At 38.3% G+C, this 20,377-nt stretch overlaps 1 protein-coding gene across 1 annotated transcript in view; it reads right to left on the minus strand.

The window, feature by feature from the left end:
• ZNF438 (zinc finger protein 438) overlaps positions 1–20,377 on the minus strand; it is a 1,581,053-nt gene that overhangs the window by 1,259,517 nt on the left and 301,159 nt on the right. Inside the window, exon 2 of the mRNA XM_044066690.1 lies at positions 8,170–8,251. The gene's annotated coding sequence lies outside the window, so the exon portion shown is untranslated. The remainder of the gene's footprint in view (positions 1–8,169; positions 8,252–20,377) is intronic.

Consider the following 20,377-nt stretch of genomic DNA (forward strand, 5'->3'; position numbering starts at 1 on the left):
AGTATTCGAGCTGAGGGATAAGGCAGATTTTAGACTTTTTGCGTGCTTTGCTATTTACTGGAGGAACTCAGTGCGGTCACTGGAAAACAGTATTCTAGCTGTGAGATAAGGATACCTATTCCTGCATGCTTCTATGTTTAGGATACAGGTGAACCTGTAGTTAAGTTTTAGGTGCTGTAGGGTCATCTATGTTACTAGCTCTGTATATGGAGTGAATGCTAAATTATACTATAATAACAAGTCCGAGACAGTTCTATCACTGCATTTTAGGTAATGGGATTCTTTATGTTAATTCAACAAGTACTATTGAGATTTTCGGGATTACCAAAGAACATGATACTGATTTACTACATCAGCAGTTTTATTTTTCATCCATTTATTTAATTATAGACTGAAACTCATTGAAACTTCAAAATTTGTATTACTTGAACATTAAAATCAAAAAGTTACAAAGAATTTACACAATTATTTTTGTAATGACAGATTCTTCACAAAAGCTCAAACTTGGCACTAAGCATGAAGCTGTGCAATTTACAATTCTGTTAAGATTTTAACAGATATGTTCTTTCACTTGCATTCTATTATTAAAGAACATTTTTAAAATGCTTTTAAGGTGACTGAACTGTGATGCAAAACATATTCAAAACAGCTGTCTGATATTCTGTACCTTGAGATCTCAACTAAGAATACTGCTAATATTGTTATAAGGCTACTAAGTGCATTTTAATCCAGAGGCATGGTTGGGTGTCATTTTTTTGGCTGTTACTCTGTATGGTTCTTAAAAATAACAGTCCCTTCTTTTACTCGCTGTTTAGGAGTAATATTTAATGCTGCCGTTTAATGTTCCTTTTTTACTTATTTCACTTTCCTTTTTACTGGGTTTGTCCAACTGGGTTTAGTCAAAAACCTGTTTCAGTGGAGGACTGGGAAGAAAAGCTCCAACATATTAGAAATATTTTTAAACAGACATTCAGTAAAATACACAAACAGACATTAAATAATATACATTAACATATATAGGTTCATAGGTAGGTACTAGGCTAGCTACCATTACAGGCCATTTTAAGCATAGCAAATTTCCCTTTTTGTGCTAGAAGTAACCCATCTCATTTGGTTTTAAACTGGCATTACCCATCCCATGGTTCGATAATTATATATTACCTCTAATAAGAACAACTGGGATCATACCATAGATAATATGAGGGGACCCATGCATGGAATAAAGCATTTAGGAGATGCCTCTATCCATTAGTAGTAAAAGGGGCAGTCACAGGGTAAATTTTCTGTTTCCCATCCATAGATTTAAGCTGCACTTGAAAAAGAACGATGCTTTATGTGGATGGGAGTCTGCTCCATAACAGCAGTATCCTCTGTGAGATGCATCTGCCTCTCGAAACCGATCTATTGATATTGCAGAACAGGTTTAAATCCCCAAATCGAGTATTTCTGATGCCATTTCAGTTATTGATTGCACAGTAAATCCATCAGTAATGGGTCAGAGGATGCTTTGTATTCCAGACACAGGTTATCTCTTAGCAGTCTGTAGGAAACAGACTATGGGGCTCTGAGTCAATCCATGTAGGACATGTTATTTAGGTCTTGTATCCTTTCAGTAAAGTATTTCCGTGAGTCTTTCAGTTATTACACATGTCTGGACAGATATTTGCTAAAGGGGGCATTATATTCAAAGACTGGCCCAATGAGTGCTGCGTAAAGGGAGGTAATGACATCCCTAGATCTAGACACAATCCCTTTGTTTATAAGCTGTGCAATGCAGGATTTTCTTACAACAAAAACACAGGTCGGTCAAAAGTTAGGTCACTGTCCACATAAGTTCCCAAATCCCGATCAACTGGGTCAACTTTTATGGGTGTATTTGTCAGTGTGGTAGTTCCCTGGGGTAGATAACTTCCAAAACATAAAATAATGCATTTTTTGGCATTTTGTTTCAGTCCATGACTTTGACAAAAAAAAAAAAAAAAAAACAATTCTTCAAAAGAACAATTAATGTCAGCCCAAACAGGAAGGGTTTGGTGCTTAATCAGAAACATCTGGCAAATAAGGTTTTATACAACCCCTGATATTAGGGGGGAAGACACCCAAGATCAAAACTTTTGTATATGAAAAACACCCATCAAATATTTCTGCAGTCCACCTGGAATGGGATCCACAGGATGCAAACAACCATTTGGAAATAGTCTGTTTTGACACAGGTTGTCCTTTTTTCTTACCTTCACTATAAATGAACAACTGATCTAAAGATATGAAAGATTTAGTTCTACTAAGATAGTACTTGGGTTGTCTGTGGACATCCAAGGTGTGGAGTATCCTTTCCCCTCATTTTTAGGTTCAAGAAAGAAAGGAGACAGATACTTTGACTTCAAGTACACTTAGCTAGTCATAAAAGGAGGATTAGTTCCCAAGGAAACCCTGTCTCTGTGGAAAATAAGATAGGGTTGACTCACCATAAGATCGGCAAATCAGATACTCTTCTTGCAGAGGACAGAGCAATGAGTAAAACAGTCTTCCATGTTAAGAATCTCAAGTCAACCAGATTAGCCGGTTCAAACGGAACAAAGGTTAGCTTCTCTAACACAAAATTAAGATCCCAAGTAGGGACCACCACTTTTTTTGGTGGCCTCTTATGCAAAACCCCTTACAAAAACATTTTAACATAAGAATGCATTCAAAGAGGAAGACCCATGGCCGACAGGCTAAAATGGCTGATAAATGGAACCTTGGGGGAGGAGAAAAAGGCCACAGAATAGCAACTCATGCAAACTTTGTAAAAACAGATAACAACCAGCCCTGAATGAGTGCTGGTTAAGTTGTTGGCACAAACTAGAAAACTTTTTGCATTTGCTAATATATGATTTTCCAGTAGCAGGCTTTCTTGTCTCCATTAGTAACTTATGTATATCCTCAGTACAGACATGCCGGAATAAAGACCCTATCATCCAGGCAGTGACTTGAAGTTGATTGGGGTTGGATGTACCAAACACCCCAGATCATGTATGAGCAGATGCATTCTGTAAGGAAGCTTATGGTAATTGCCCCTGTCTATTTCCAAAAGATGGGAGAACCACTGTTGCCTTGGCAAGAATGGAGTCACAACAATGAGGGTGGGATATTCCTTCTGAATCTTAAGAAATACCCTGGATATCAGTGGACTGGAAAAGCATATAGGAAAGGAAAAGGCATCCCTCTTCCACGCCTTCTTGCATGGAGTCCTGGAGCAGAATCTTGCCAGCTGATTATTCAGAGAGGAGGCTAACAAGTCTACTTGAGGAACACCTCACAGATGGATCAAATCTTGGAAGACCCCCTAATCTAGTTTCCATTTGTGAGAGTCTGTATTTGTCCTGCTCAGTTTATCTGCAATATAATTTTGCTCTGACAGAATGTAAGATGCCTACAGAGTAAAACTGTGCCATAAAGCTATATCTTAAGATAACATGTCTAGTCTGCAAAAAGAGTACAACCTGATTCCTCCTTGCTTGTTGCTGTAACACAGGCCTGTGGTATTGTCTGCAACAACTTGAAGGGGTCAAGAGGACCAAAGATGATTCAGAGAGTTGAATGCCTTATATCAGGGCAATCATTTATTTTATATGTAGGTGCTTGAGTCTGTCCTTGGTGTCCCACACACCTTCTACGTTTATCCCTCCTGAAACTGCTCTCCAAGTAAAGCCTAAGGAGTCTATGGTTACTGACTGATTTGGAGCAGGGAGGGAGAAGGACAGACCAGGAAATTTAAATGAGGAACAAGAGGTAATAGGCTGTGAATAGACAGCATTTTTAAATTGGGCACTATTATAAACAGGTTTAAGAAAGAAAGATCTAGAACGGGTCTCCAAGCATCTTCTTTATTTGGTACTAAAAACATAAATGAATAAAAACCTTCCCCAACCTGAGAAGGAAGAACTGGTTCTATTAGCACTGGGATTTGAAAAGACAAAGGATGCTGGTGCTGGGGCCCCAGGCACTTCAGATACCATTGTATCTTTCTCATGCGGAGTCTTGCCAAGGGTATGATGATTAGACTCAAAATCCTCAGATATTTCTTCACAGTGACTGAAGTCTGCGTGGAAAACATTAGAAACAGACCTAGATAAAGAACTATTTTTTCTTCTGGAAGAAAAGCTCTTTGACAGCATTTTGAACTTGGGCACCATCACAAACAGGTTTAAGAAGTAAACACTGAGAAAAGGTCTGCAAGCATCCTCTTTCTTTGACACTATAGCATCCTCGAATAAAAACCTTTCCCACCTAGAAAGGATGAGATGGTGTGTGTTGAAGGACAGGGGGAAACAGAGAAATCTGGCCTGTTAATTGAGGAATTACCCCCTGCAAAGGAGGGAGAGATTCCTCTCAGTGCCATCTGTAACCTTGGTGAATGATCTTTAGATCTCATTTGTCTGAAACTATCTGTTACCAGTGAGAAAAGTGGAGATTCAGACTTTCTGGAAGGGAAAAGGTGCCTTAAAAAGTCATTCTGACTTGCAGAACTGTCCTTGATTTTGGGGGGTTCCTGAATTCATTTTGGACCCCCCCCTAGTTTTTCTTAAACATCTGTTTACCCTGCATTTTGGCAAGACTGTTTATTTATTTTTTTGCTGAAATTGGATGACTGGTTAGAGAATCCTTTAGAAAATTAAGAAAAGCATGGTTGAAAAATCATGGAGATTCCCTGTGTCAACTGACCCTTTTCATTATACTTTTTGATAACCTCTGCAGCAGAGGAACCAAACAACTATGTTTCCATCCAAAGGAGAATTTAAAATCTCATTTTTCTTATCAATTGGGATGTTCTGAGAATGCAGCCAGGCAAACCTCCTCAAAACACTACTGGTAGCCATAGACTTGGAAGAAATATCAATTGACTCATACACACACTGTAAACTATGAGTTGTAATCTGCAAAATGGAATAAACTAATAAATAAACTGCAGTCAAACATCCCTCATACACTCACAGCTGGTCAGAATAAACCTAAACATATTAGCCTGACAATTTGGAATTTTAAAACTCAAAGTTGCAGAGGCATACACTTTTTTACCCATACTTATCAATAATCTTCCCATCCTTGTCAGAAACAGTAGGATTGAAATTAACCAAATGCTTAGCAGAAGTAGGATTAACTAAAGCTATAGCTGCTGGGTCAGGTTCAGGGTGACCATATAAAAACTTAAAAGACTAAGGAACTTTATATACTCTTCCTGACTTTTTAGGGTAGCAGGCTAACTATCAGTAAAATTGCAGGCAGTGACACACACATCCTCCATAGCTGACAGAACTGGAGGAATGGACACAGGTTCTGGAAATTCCTTCTGTAACACATCATTGTATTTTCTGAGGGACTGAGAATCTTCAGTGTTCTCTCAGTGAAAATACTGTCACATTCTGAGAAAAGTCTCAGAGAAATACAACCCTGCACAAGGAGAATCAGAAAAGTAAGGAGAAAACACTATCTGTTCCTTCATCTTCCTGTCCATTTTCAGAATCTTGAATCTCTCTTTTTTTACCAGAATCTACTTTATAAAATGGATCAATAGCATAAATTAAACCCTGGGCCAGACTAAAACTACTCCTGTCTAAGGGAATCTGAGGAAGAGAAGATATATGGTTAGTTTTCTGTTTCTTTTTGACAGGAAAAAAAAAAAACAACAGTGCTATTATTATTAGCAGCAGCTTCCCCAGGGATGTGCACAACATTCTGACCAAACTGAAGTTTTCACTGTTCCCTCTCCCAGGATTGACAGGACTGTCTCTCCCTTCCCACTGAGGGGACCACAACAGTCACAAGGGACGTGGCTAACCCCTGGTCCATAGTAGCAGTAGCTGCTACAAAAAGAGGGATGCAGGGCAAAAGCTAAGTGGCCTGAGGAATAAGTTATGTCCACAATAGAGTTACCCACATGCAACTGAGGCAAATTGCTAGCCTGCTGTGGTGACAAAGGCTGTTTGCTTGACTTTTTCTTTTTTTGTGGCTGGAAGAAGGACTGTCCATGGGACCAGTAGTTCTATGTCTGTTCCATGGTCAATTTGAAAATGTTGCCTCTTTCCCGCAGAAAAGCAGCAGTGAGAGCAGGTAAAAATATAAAAATCACTTTTTCTCTCACATAAACAAAGAAAAAAGCTTTACAACATGTTTTCAGCCCCCCAAAAGTGAAATAAGCACAACTTCTCCATGGAAAAAATGGTTTTCAATTACCTTAAACAACTTTTAAACTGACAGGAAAAAAGTGTGCTCCCATTTAAAAGTACAGTTAAGTCTCATGACAGGCCGTTAAAACACAAACTCCTAGATTAAAAATACTAGACAGGAAAGAAAAAAACATTTTTTAATGCGGAAGGCTTTTCACTAAAGGGAACTTATCTGCTCAGCAAAGGAACAGTACAGATAGACCCCCAATCCTCAAAAGCCTGCAGAGGAGCTCTCTCTTCAATGGCAGGAAAGCCTAAACTTGTTCATCGTGAATTATCTTCATATTTTAAAAATACAGTAAAACAATATAAACCAGAACTTTTATACTGTCAATTCAATCTAAAGCAAATATTACTATACTGCAACTGCAATAAAATGTGTAAAATTTTCACTCACTCGCACATATATATGGATTAATGACAAGTAATAAATGACATTTTTGGCAAGTGCCAGTAATGCAAAATATAACTGCTGTAAATCATTTATAGTGACCCAGCTAAAATTTTTTTTTTCCCACCCTCCCATGTGGAGAAAGATGCTACCCAACACATGCACACAAACAAGATTACATACACACACACACACACACACACACACACACACACACACACACACACACACACACACACACACACACACACACACACACACCTCTACAGTCACACTACAGTAGGGATAAGGGCACACATGATTGATCTCTGAAAATGTTTTTCAGCAGATATGACTCCAGTTATGGTCATTCACAAAACTGGCAGTCACGACTTGTCAAGCTTCCATATGTAGATAAACTTCCTTCATACAAAAATACACCATTAAAAGCAACTAAAAAGGAATAATTAGTACAGCATATAAAATATTGCATAACTATAAGAATCAATATGAGGGGGTTAGAAAGGATTGGGAAGAGAGACTGAAAAAGCAATTCACAAAGAAACAATGGGAATATATTATATATAACTCCCAAAAATGCAACAAAATCTAAAAGATTTAGGATTTTTGCCTGGAAATGGTTACATAGATATTTTTATACCCCAAGTAGACTACAGAGAATTTTTCCTCAGGCAGACAAGCAAATGTTAGAGGTGTGAAGGGGAAGAAAGAAGTAATTGGGAACATATTTTCTGGGAGTGCGTTGAGTTGGCAGACTTTGATTCCCCTGCTGGATGCACTGTTGGAGATGCTGGGTGGGCAGATTGGTCTGATGAGGGAAATGATTTTTCTGAGCTATGATACAGAATCGGAATTGCCTAGACATGGTAAGGCCTTGATGTGTCTAATAATGGTGACTGCCAAAAAAGCAATTACTAGAAAATGGAAATCAAAACATAAGCCAACTATTATGGAACTTGTGAATATAGTAACATAAATAAAATAACTGGAATTGAGATCTTCAAAAAAGGGTAGGAGCAAACTACACAGGAAAAATAAGAATTGTGGGAACAATACATACAAGGGAGGAATAAGGTTTAAAAGGCGGCATGACTTAAAAGAGTCATGTAATGTTTGAGTGAGAAAAATTGGGTAGATTATAAGTGATATATAATGTTTGGAACTAGGTGTGTGTCAGTATGGCTTGTGATGTAAAATGCTTGCACCTAGGATTGTGTCAGTGTGGTTTGTTTTCATTTATGTAAATGTATGATTGCCTATATAGTAAGTGATGATTTACTAAAGATGTTTCTTGTTTAAAAAATAAGTCAAAATGTTGCTTAGGTTATAAAAATACATAGTAATATATGCAAAGTATAGTGTTTGTTATGTTAATATAGTTTGATTACTTTTATACGAACGTAAATTGCCTATGTCACAAGTGATAATTCAATAAAGGTGTTTGAAAAAAAAATAAAAGCAGCTCAAAATGCAAAAGAAAAGATTATAAAAAGGTTATAAAATGCAGTATCATAAAGCCACATGACAGTTCCATATTACTTCAAATTTAAAAAAATAATAATTTATTCTTACTATTGTTGCTCATCTCTCATCATCCAATTATCCACTGTGAAAGCTTTCTTCTTCAATATTTTCATAAAATATCTTGAAGCACCTAAAAGAAAGAACCAAGGATTTTATTTTTCCAAACAGGAAATGCAGTTCACTTTTTTTAATTCATACCTTTAAAAGTTGCCTTAAATGAAAGCAAAAAATCATTACTGCACCTCATTGTCCCAGAGTTCTGTATGAGGGTGGGCATCTAGAATATAGCCCGTAAAAGTATACCCTCCACAGACCTATTATCAAACATATGTACTGCTAAATTACTTCAGATTATAGTATCAAGTGTAAGACAGGTGTTCCACAAGCCTTAGAGTAAATTCCCCCTAGTATCAATTATAAAAATGTCACAGTCAGAACTGGCAGTCACCATATATACATCTTCAGTACTTCAGTGAAGACAATACTGAAAAAAAATCAAGGTCTCTAGCACATGTGGTGCTTAAAATGAATGTACTTCTTTAAAAACAGCACAGCATTCACACTATCAGCAAAGAAACTTCCTACCAATAGTGGTCAAACTATGTATGGGAAATGGGGTCCACAAATACAGCTTTCCACTAACTACGAGTCTAGAAGTTTGTGCAGTATGCAGTCAAATGTTTCTTCCACCTTAGGTATGGCCCATTTCAGGAATGAAATCTCTACCTGCCTTGTTCTGGAAAGCTGATATTTCAGTGTTTAAAAATAATGGTTACAAAAAAAATACACTAACTCCAGATCTCTGAAAGCACCTCAAACAACATTCAGAAATTTCCATGAGCAGGTGCAGCTCTTTGAACTGTTAAGAGTTTGCTACCAGTTCAGCCTGCCCCCCCCCCCCTCAGTTTTTACCAGTGACATAATGCAAAAACCTATCTGGTTATCAGGGTTTATAGGGACTGCAGGTAAGACGTGAAACAGCTGGCAGCCATTTGATATTCTGAGACTTGTTAGTGCAAGTTCTGGAATAACAAGGCTGAATAAATGAAAATGTGGGCCTATATATGCTAAGTCTGAGACTGCGGTTTCTCAGAATATTCCCTTTCCCAGGGTATGCCAGGCTCAGAGTTGGTATAAATTTGGGGGGGGTGAGGCTTGCTTCCTGTAAAAACAACTTTAAAGAACATTGATGCTTGACATTTGATGTTCTCCTGTGTTTTTGGACTTATTTTTTCATCATTCCAGGGCTCCCACATACAGATTTCAGAGTTACAATAGGGAGCTGAGGCAGCCTGCTTTTTAGAGTCAGCGAGTTCATGTAAGATCTGTCCGCTCATCGTTTTAACTGCTAAATGGTCATAAAAGTCAAAGGTATGTAGATTACTGCTGTCTTCCACTACTGGTAGTTTCTGAAACAGCTAGCTGTTGACAGTGTTTTTCTTATGCCATTTATTCAAAACCTTTTATTTTGCATTTCTATGTGCAATAATATGGGTGTATATTTCATTTTCAAAGTGAACTGACTACATTATTTAAGTAAAGCATTGCATTATACTTTCTTAAAAGTTTGTGGATGGTTGTTTATTAATGTACTAAAGGGTAATTACAGCACAAAGTTGGTGAATTTAGACTATAATCCACCTTTTAAAAATGCAATATCAGAACATACTGTGTGTGATGATATGAGGTAGTGCCATCTGTGCCAGGGAGAGTAGGGCAGTGCATGTGTAACATATGCCAGCATAGCTAGCTGGAGTTTTGTAAGGAAATTTAAGTAATTTGACTATCACACTGATTTTTACAGATGTTTGTATTAAAAATGTATTTGTAAAGTTCCTTGTGTTAAAAATGCATCAACAGTGGGTCCTGCTGGACAGAAAAGAGATATAAATGTATGTCAGACAGTATTATTATAAATGATTAAATGTATATGTTTTAACAGACAATTCTGGAAGGGAAGACGTCAATCTCAGTCCAGCTAATTTTGAAAAATAGGTTGAAAATTAAATGAGTTGGTTTAGGCCATAAAGATTTTATCTTGCATGTCCAAATGCAGCCAGAGACAAAAATGTCTGGGAAAATCAGGACTAGGAATCTCACTGTATTGACCTTAGGGGGTGAACTAACTGCTACTCTGGAAGGGTCAAAGTTTTTTGTTGTGTTATAGCTTTCAGATGCTTCAACAGATCTCAGCAAAGCTCTGGGTGTGTATATTGTACCACAGTCAGGTGACCAGATGGGATGTCATTCTATAACCAGCACTGAAATTATTTTTTAGATATTAGTGAGAGATATAACGGAACTCGTGCAGCAGCGCTTTGTTTTTCAGAACCTGACTGGAAAGATCTCTCACAGATATATCACACAACCACACACTTCATCTTGCCTTGCTGTAGTAAGCAACTCAACACTCATCATCTTCCCTCGCTGTAGTATGTAACTTAACTAAGGAACACTAATTCTTTAGTCAGTCAGAATAATATAATGAGATTAGTTAAGTATTGTTTTTCTGCCTCTGTGTGAATCTATCCAACTGTTACTTTTGATATCTCCTGTGACTAAAACTCTGGTATTTATTGTAACTATATATTCAGTATTTTCATGTTTTCAATTTGATTTATTAGTAACTATTTCTATACTTTTTACTGTGGCTGGTCTTTTAGAGAATACTTTTAACATCTTAAGAGTACTTACGCTTATTTTAGTGACACTGTGGCCACTGCTGAAAGCCTTGCTGCACTAATAAAACTCTACCATTTGCATTGGTATAAATTTTACTCAATATAATTGGGGCCCTTGTAAGAGCCTCTGAGTAGCTGACTGATGGCAGCGTAATTACATTACAGTAAAGTGAGAGGGGGCACAGCTGGTACATCTGTGCCAGCCTTTCCCAGGTGTGTGTGTGTGTGTGTGTGTGTGTGTGTGTGTGTGTGTGTGTGTGGTGTGTGTGTGTGTGTGTGTGTGTGTGTGTGTGTGTGTGTGTGTGTGTGTGTGTGTGTGTGTGTGTGTGTGTGTGTGTGTGTGTCAGCTACATGGAACAGGGACACAGAGCTCCAAAGTTGTCAGTGTGGAGTCTTGTTTGGGGCCTGGAGAGGGAGTTCAGCCCCAGGTCTGGAGTGTACTCCCTGTGTGCTCTTAAGGGAAACTGCTTGGTGAAGACAGCTGCATCTGAAAATACAGTGTGCATCCATTTTTGCTACTAATTGCCATCCCTCACCAGTGTCAGTGGTGAGGATTGAGGCTCCTTGACTACTGGTCCAGATGAGAGACTGTCACACTGTGTATTAGACCTGGGTAATTTTTAAGAGTGTAAAGTAATTTATAAACTTGGTGTAACAGACTGTTCTGGCTGGTGCAATAAATTAGTATAACAGCAGGAAGGGGTTGTTATTGACATGGTATAATTAGCTTCTCCTGATAAGCTCTCAGTATGAATACAACAGTTTTAGCCAAGATCCCGTTACTGTTAATAAAATATCACTGGACTCTGAATAAGACTGCTGAGTTCGAGTGCAGGCAGTGGTTATTCTCTGCTCATCAATTTCAAAGTGTGGAGCCTTGTTGAGTGTGGCTGGCGTTGGTCAAAGCCCAAGGAATCAGTGTTCTTTTGCCATTTGTTCATAAGGCTAAGTCCCTCAGTAAGATTATTATTAGAGGCACTGCTGCAGAGTGAAATACCATAAAGAGCTGGTACTATCAATTCACTTTGATAATTCCTGCCTAAACAGAGTACTTTCTCTCTATATATATATATATATATGTGTGTGTGTGTGTGTGTGTGTGTGTGTGTGTGTGTGTGTGTGTGTGCGTTTGGAATTTAGTCCTGTCTCTGACACATTTATTCAAAGAAATCTCCCCACTGAAGTTTTGAGGGACATAAACTGTCACATTAAGGCCTGGTTCATGGGGAAATTTACCTCAGAAACAAATTTACGGTTTACAAAGGAAAATACAGTTAGGCAAAGTTTAAGAATAAATGGATAGCTGACCTTAAATAAGCCTACAACTCAGAGACTTTAGGTACTGAAGTGACGGTCAATAGAATCAAGACCGTCCAAATATGACTTTTTATTCTGAGCAAGCCAAAAGCTCAGAAGGATGTGAGTTGGGAGGAGTTAAGAATACCAATGAGATTAGCCTCAATCTGACACAGAATTTCTGACAGATGGCTTTGGAAAAAAGAATATGCCTTAAAAAAGCAGATAACATTCACTTGGACCACTGGCCTACCACGTAAAAGTTCAAATAAGACAGAAACAGCTGACAAGTAGACTTTGGTCATCAACTGCAGCATATTCCTTCCAGCAAGAAAAGCAAAACAGTCTAGGATGGCAGGCACCCTTATAAAAACATGAGAAACCCTTTAGAAGCCCAACAAATATAAAAATCTTCCATTCTGATGGGAAGATCTAGCAAATGTCTTTCTGGTCACTATTAATAACTGTAGATGTCTGACTTCCCAAACCAAAGAATGAGGATCTGCTCAGAAACGGCGTATGTAGACCAAGTAACTTAGGCTCAAAAGGACCAGGTGGTTAGGGTTTAGACACAGAAGGCTCCTTAAAATGAGAAGTGATACAAAAGACACCAAAAGAGAGGAGGCAATATCAACCTAGGCCAACCTGAGGAGTACAGGTGGTGCAGGAAGAGTCATTGTAGGTCCCCTGGCTTTAAAATTTAAGGGACACCTTTTGAATACTGGGGCCAGGGAAGGCAGGTGAGCCTCTACTCCAAAAAAGGAACAAATCTTTAATGAGACAATATCTGAACCTGATTTAAACAATCAAAACCTGGATATGGGTCAACCACGAAAAAAAAGATGCTGAGATTAGGAATGCTCTAAGCCTTGAAAACAAAAACAAGTTAAGATTCACTTTAAAAGTACTAAAACCTCAGACCTGGACCTATTCTTGATATTTTTTTTAAATGCCTAGTAGGTACAGACTCACTTTAAATAAGATGTGTTTACTTGGGTGTACTTTTGAAGAATGAAAGTTCACTACTTCCAACTTCAAAAGTACACCCACATTAACAAGAAAGTGCACTTTCGTGAACCCGCTAGACAGAACAGGCTAGCAGTCACAGACCTTAGGGTTAGGGCACAGGTCATGGTAAGGGGATAGCCTTACCCTAACCCTTGCCATAACCCTAAGGTTCATGACTACGGCATGACAGTGGAAGACATTTCAAATCATGCCATGTCCTCCACTGTGGTGTGATAGTCACGGACCTTAGGGTTAGGGCACAGGTTAGGGTAAGGGGATAGTTAGTAGGGCTATCCCCTTACCTTGACCCGTGGCCTAACCCTAAAGTCCTTGACTATCACACCACAGTGGAGGACATAGCCCATTTATCGATGTCCTCCATTGTAGTGCGGTAGGTTTGGTCTAGTCAGCTTAAGTGAAAGTGCACTTGGCTTAAGTGGGGATGTACTTTCCCATTTCGAAAAAGTGAATTTTCATTGTAGGAAAGTACGCACGTTTACTTACGCATTCTTAAAGGGAATGCTCTCCTTATGGGTTGAGGATTAATCTGTGCCTCGCCCCACCTGTAGGTACAAAAACATCACTGTCAGAACAGTAAAGGAGGAAATTTCTGGAGAAGTTATTTATTTTATTTTGAATTTGTTAACCAGGGTGGATCACTGATCCCACTGAATCCATTTCAGTCTCAGCTCATGGAAAACACAATAGTTACATAACATTATATACAGAATAAATGATAAATGCAATACATACAAAGTGAATATCATAGCTGGCTTGAGGGAACAAAGGCGATAAATAAATGACATATAAAAAGTGAGTGAAAAAACACAATATATACAGAGTGGAAATCAGAGCTTGCAAGCTGAGAGAATTTCAGTCGAAAATAAGAATTAGAACAAGGTAAGAGGATGGAAGAAGGGAAATACGAGGTTAGATTATATGACCAGATAGATGTTTTTTTTTATTTATGAACTGAAAATCAAGAATAAGGAATGATTTTTAAAAAAGAAGAGAGATTCCCACAGTTTGGGACCAAGGACTAAGAAAGCATGATCTGTACAGAGAAGCCTAGTTTGTGGGGTTTGGAGGAGAGGACATGAGTGGTTAGTTGCATGTTGGTGCATCTGTGAATAGTCTGAAATCTAGGTGTCCTTCTTGATAAGTTTAAATAGTTGAGAGGCAAGTAGAAAGTCAGCATGTTGCTACACAGGTAGCCAGTTGGCTTTTTCAATAGTATTGCACTGGTGTCCATTTCTTGAGGAAAGAATGATGAATCTGCAAATGGCATTTGAAATGGACTGAATGGTGGATACATTTCTTTTAGAAGCTGCAGCATTTAGCAGGAGACGATATTTACCCTTACCCATGGCACTCCTACAGGGTCAGGATAGAACAAGGGAGATCCTAATTAGCCCAGGATAGGAGAGAGTTAATTAATTTGTGTGTGTAGTCCAAGAGAAGTTGGAAATTTAGATAGGGGCCAAACCAAATCCCTAGGTATCTGAATGAAGTGGCATTTTCAGTAGTGTAAGATGAGCAAGGAATTTTAGGGGCCTGAAGATAAAAGTGAGCTTTTTCCTAGTGCCAAAAAGCATTGTTTTTTTTTTTTTCGTTGTTTTTTGAGGAGTTTAGTAGTAATTCTTTATCACTGACCCAATGAAAAGGGCATGAAAATCAGCTTGAATTTCAAGTTCAAGAGAAGAAAGAGAATGGCTGGAGCAGAACAGGACCATGTCATCAGCATAAAGCAGGACAGGAAGATGGGGTAAGTCAAAATGAAGTTTGTTAATGTAGACAGAAGAGCAGAAGGGGCCAGAATAGATCCTTGAGTGACATCCTTCTGAAGAAGGGATTGATACAGAGGTGAATGAACTGAAATTAACTGAAAAGTGGCAATTAGAGAGGTAGTTTTTGCACCAGGGCAGTATGCTATCACTAATGTCTTTTTCAGTGAGATGGTCTAGGAGGACTGAGTAATTGACAATACGAAATTCTCTGGGTGAGGTCAATAAAAATTGCTCCAGTAATTAGGGCTTTGCCTATTCTAAGAAGAATGTTGCTGCCGAGTGTCCAGACAGGTGTGGATGTACTGGGATCAGACCAAAAGCCATGCTGCTTTTGAGAGAGAGAAGGGGTATTGGGTTGATGTATTGAGTGAGCTGCAAATAAAGTATTTTTCCAGAATCTATTCTAGGGTAGCGAGAAAAGAAATGGACCAAAAATCTGATGGATTGGAGGAACTGGGTTTCTTAGGGAGGGGTTATATAGCGGCATTCTTTGAGATATTAGGGACAATATTAAGTGTAATACATGGGTTGTAGATTTGCTTCAGTGGGGTTAAGATGCTGTCTTTACAGACAAACCATGGCAGAAGGTTGTTAGTACGGGGGGGGGGGGGGCTAACAGATTTAATCTGTTCAAGCAGAGTTCTAGGAATCGTTTGGAAAATTAAAGTGTTTATCCATAGCTGAACTACCCTGACCTGGATCACCACCTCAGTAGGGAAATGCCTTTGACCACTCACTAGTCAGGTGGCAATGAAAGAAAGGAAGCTACTTTGTGGGTGTTAAACCACTATCAAAGTGCCATGAAAGCAAAATTTAAGATAGAGCTGGAACTACACCAACATACTTACCTACACTTAGGTTTGAAAAAGCTCATAGTTGTAGGTCTCTCGTGGGACATAAAAATCCTATCCTGAAGAGAATCTAAATACAAGACAAGAAAACTATTTGTCTGGGACAGCAGAAGGCAACATTTGGAAACATTCAATTTGGCCTGCTAGTGCCAGGAATAGAAACAGTGTCTGGGCAGAATCTGCAACATACTATCATTGGGCAGTGCTGATAATTACTACTCGTTCAGATATCGAGAGGAAACATGTATCCTTCCCTTAGACAACAGCTGTTATAATGCTTAAACATTTGTTAAAGAAGGAGTAGTAATTATTTTGAAAAGCAGTGCTTGCAAATGTAAATAGCCCCTTCTCACCCTGAATTCAATGAAGTCCTGATGCACTTGATGAAGAAAGATGTGAAGCATCCATCCTGTTCATCCAGAGTGCAAAACTAATAACAACTGTTCAAAATGGAATAAAGTAGTACACAGATAGTGTTCTGAAGTTTTTAGCAGACCACAAACTGGTTTAAGCCTATCAAATACACTATAGACTTAAGGTACTCTGATGTTCTAATTATCAAGAAGAAGCAGGCATAAAATTCCATGTTGATAGCTTCTATAAGTGTTTTCAACATACCCTTCTAGAGAATAAGACCTCTCAATTTTATTGGTATTGCAGGTACTCCTCAGAAATGGAGAACTTAGGCTAATGGCTCAGATGAATAAAGAACATTTCAGAATAAATTCTTGCTCCAGCAGCTGTAAAACCTAGAGGTCTGCTGCAGCAATTCTTTTACAGACTGTGATGAGGGAAGAGCCTTTCTCTAATCAATTTTAACAGAGAAAGAATTTAGTGTTCTGGCACACTTTCAAAGACAGGTGGGTCCACACTGTACTAACCAGCTACTTTCTTCATTTTCTGCTAAAGAATTCCTACTTGATTGCACTAGTTTATAACACTGCTGTTTCTAGGTCTATATTGGTTCTTAAAAAGCTTCAGTTATTACTTGTTATGATGAAAAAAATATATTAAATTTTAGAATCCAACTCTGGAAGGTAAGATAAAAGGAAGGCTGCACAGGATTCATTACATGTCTCCTCTGAACCATTCCAAACTACACCGGTAGTTGTTGAAGTTGGCTTTGCTAGGTCTGGGGTGCTTCTTAGGAAATTTTCCTACAAAACTGCTGTTCTACTAGATGTGGGCACCTTATGGTATGGTACAGTTCATACGCAGAGTGCAACTCTCGTCTATATTCCTAAACATTATTTCTGATTACATTTTAAATACGTGAGAACATCTTAGAGGAACAATAAGGCTTTCCTGTTGAAAGCATGGAGGGAATCGCAAGACTCACAGTCATGAGTGTTTTCTAATGACAACATGCAGATTCAGCCACGAGTGTCAAATTAATAATAAAGTCAAAAATTGTACTGTGAGCCACAAGTTTGTTAGCTGACTGCTACAACAAGCTTTAGAAACTTATGTACAGTGCCTCACCACTTTCAAGTGACTCAACCACAAAACACGAACACTTTCAAAAAAGTGGGAAAACAGGTGGTGACCATATGACACCAAGAGCTATTGATACTTCCTCCAGGACAGAACAGAAAACCTCTCTCTAGTGACTAATCTTCAGGAACTCCTGGTATAAATGTAGATCACTCATATGTTCCAGTACTTTTTAGTATCCCTGTTATACCCCTTCATATGGTAATGTGCTTGTGAGTGAGTTTGGGGAGATTAAAAACTACTTTTTGTCCATTTCTTTGAGGACACCTTTCTCTAGCAACTTCCAGATCATTTCCAAAACTCCTTTATTATATAGGAAACACAGAACAGATAATTCTTGTTTAGTGGGTTTAAATGCTCAGGCAGCTTCTTTGCTTTACCTCACAAAATCCATCAATTCCAACAATATATCTTTATTGTCTGTAAAAAAGTGGTCAGGTAAAGACCTGAGAACCCCTCCAAGGAGAAGTACAAATAAAATGCAGATAAACTGCTAGCTTCACTGGCACAAAGGAATGCAGTCTTGACTACGGCTCAGGTGAGCACAGTTTGATTACCAGCTTAGGTAACAGATGGAGCTGGCTGGGGAGGATGATAGTGAAAAGTTGCTACTGGTTACATCTATCTTGGGGGAAGGGAGGTGGCCCCACACTCGCGCTAACCTCAACAACTATCACGCTCTCCCTCTATCTACTGGGCCTCACGTCTACTGTTCATATCCAAAACCTTATTCATACACATACAATCTTCCCAAATAAACCAAATTATACTGTCTTAAACAGTTTTTAAAATAATATGTATTCAGCCATGCTAACACAGTAACAATCTTATCTTACGGATTGTTTCTGTAAAAAATCTTACGCCCTCCTCTGGGTTGTGCAGCATCCTTACTTTATTCAACTTTTTCCATCCTACCTGGCCCCTCAGCAATCCTCTGTCTAGCCTCCTATCCTAGAGTTCTCTGTCTTTCAGGTTACCTTGCCATTCTAGTGTCATTGTTGAAACAGTTACTCTGTCCATATAGCTGTGTGCATCCTCTGATTAGCAAGCCATTAGGTAAGCCTGCTTGTTGAATATATCCAATGTACTTTCTTTTCTTTTCCTGGTTTATTTTCCATTACTGTATTAAAAATGTATTTCTGCACAACTTACGTATTTTAAATGTCTCTAAATGGTTCATGATATTTGTGAGACACTGTTGCACTCTTTAATGCATCCCTTGCTTTCTTTACACACAAGCATGTTCAATATGTACATCTCTCTAGCTGCAATGCAACAATTACACCTTATAAACTACAGCTGCTATAGTAAGTCCTATAATGTTTTGTGCTACTCTACACTACTAAACTTCTGCTCTTATCCCTTGCAGTCGCTCAAAAGATTGTGTATTCGGCTAACGTATCTCTTAGTATGTACCCCAGCTGTATCCCTAATCCCATGTGCTCTGAACCATATCTCAGTTATTGAACACATCTCTCCATAAAGTGTAGTATTTGCTCCCTGTATGTCTACTGAGTGAACTTAAAACTGAATATACACCACTGCGTGTGTGTTAATTTAATTATCTTAAATGACAAATTTTAATTATCTTAAATGACAAATGCTAAGTGACATAACTGAACTCACAACTTTATTTTAGACTGTGAGCGTGCATTATTTTTACCTTGGTGACAAATGCCAAGTTGCCATGAGCATGCATTATTCTAGCTTAACAATAAACACCATGTAGCATTAAAAGGACCCACAGCTTTATATTAGACTCTAAGTGGTGCTGTTTTATTTATATTATTCTAATTTAATAAACACCAAACTGGCTTAAGAGCGACTCACAGCTGTATATTAGACTGTAGACTCTCTGCATGTAACACTGTCAGTGGAAACTACTAGTTTCAAAGAGAAAGTGTTTCTCCACGGACAGTAAAGGATTTTAGAAATGGCAATTGCTATATTTGTCTAACAGTGAGCTTCTGCAATTTTACTGTTTTGGACTGCAGCCAGATAACATTGCTAATTAAGATACAGATGTGTAAAATAGAATTTCTGCACATTTGAAACTTATCTGTACAGTTAGTAATGCTGCTAAAACAACAATTTCATGACTCCAGCTCCTCATATTGAACATTTTGGTTTAAAATGAAAATATAAATTTTATTTCCTCACTCTGTAAGATCCATACTGCTAGCTTTTTTTCTGTTCTAAAATAAACACAGAGGTTTATTCCCTCACACTCTAAGAAAGTTCATTGCTACTACCTTCCAACTGATATCTAGCCTCTCTGGTCTCAACTTTATAAATACAGCTGAATGTGTATATTTGGCTAATGCACCATCAATGTAGCTGCAAATAAACTATGATGTGGCTGCTTATCAGAAAATGAATAATGAATGTATCTGTCTTTCACATACTTGCGACCTTTCTAGCTGCACTGAAGTTTTGTTGAATTTGTATTTTGTACCTGTCTTATGCAAACTTAAGCTCTGCTTATTTCCAGCTGTACACATTCTCTCTCTTCTGTTAATTAATGTTTTCTGTCCTCTCAATGTTCTTTCTTCCCCCTTTCTCATAGCTCTACTAAACACCATTACCCAGTCCTGTGATTTTCACCTGGAACTTGACTCCTTTAAACCAAAGACAAGCTTCTTCTGACAACTAAAAAAAGGGCTTAAAAACCTTTTGTGCAGTGTATGTAGATGCGTAGTATAAGTTACTGATAATTCCAACATCATACTTGCTTAACTAAGATGCTATTATTGCAGCTAGCATTTAAGATTTTAAATATTATGTGCTTGTCTACATATATCTCTAACTGCACAGTCTACCAGAGGACACCCCCACTGCCACCACCCTCGCTAACAACAACTTTCTGTGACTTGCACTCTCTGTCTCTGCTGGACCTCGCTTCTACTTTTCCCTCTCCAGTGTCAGTGGTGAGGATTCAGGCTCCTAGATTACTGGCCCAGAGTGGGAACATACTAGGGATGTTCACTTAGAATACAAATTGATACACTTGGTATTTCCAGATGCACACCTCTGTGCATCAAGCACATTTTTGCTTATGAGCACACAGGGAAAACATTTAGCCGAGAGTTTGGATTTCTTTATATCTGTCTCCCTCCAGGGCCCAGTAAGGCTCTCCACT

This window comes from Protopterus annectens, chromosome 3.part1, assembly GCF_019279795.1.
Source record: "Protopterus annectens isolate FY-2018-M chromosome 3.part1, PAN1.0, whole genome shotgun sequence".
NCBI classification, from domain to species: Eukaryota; Metazoa; Chordata; order Ceratodontiformes; family Protopteridae; genus Protopterus; species Protopterus annectens.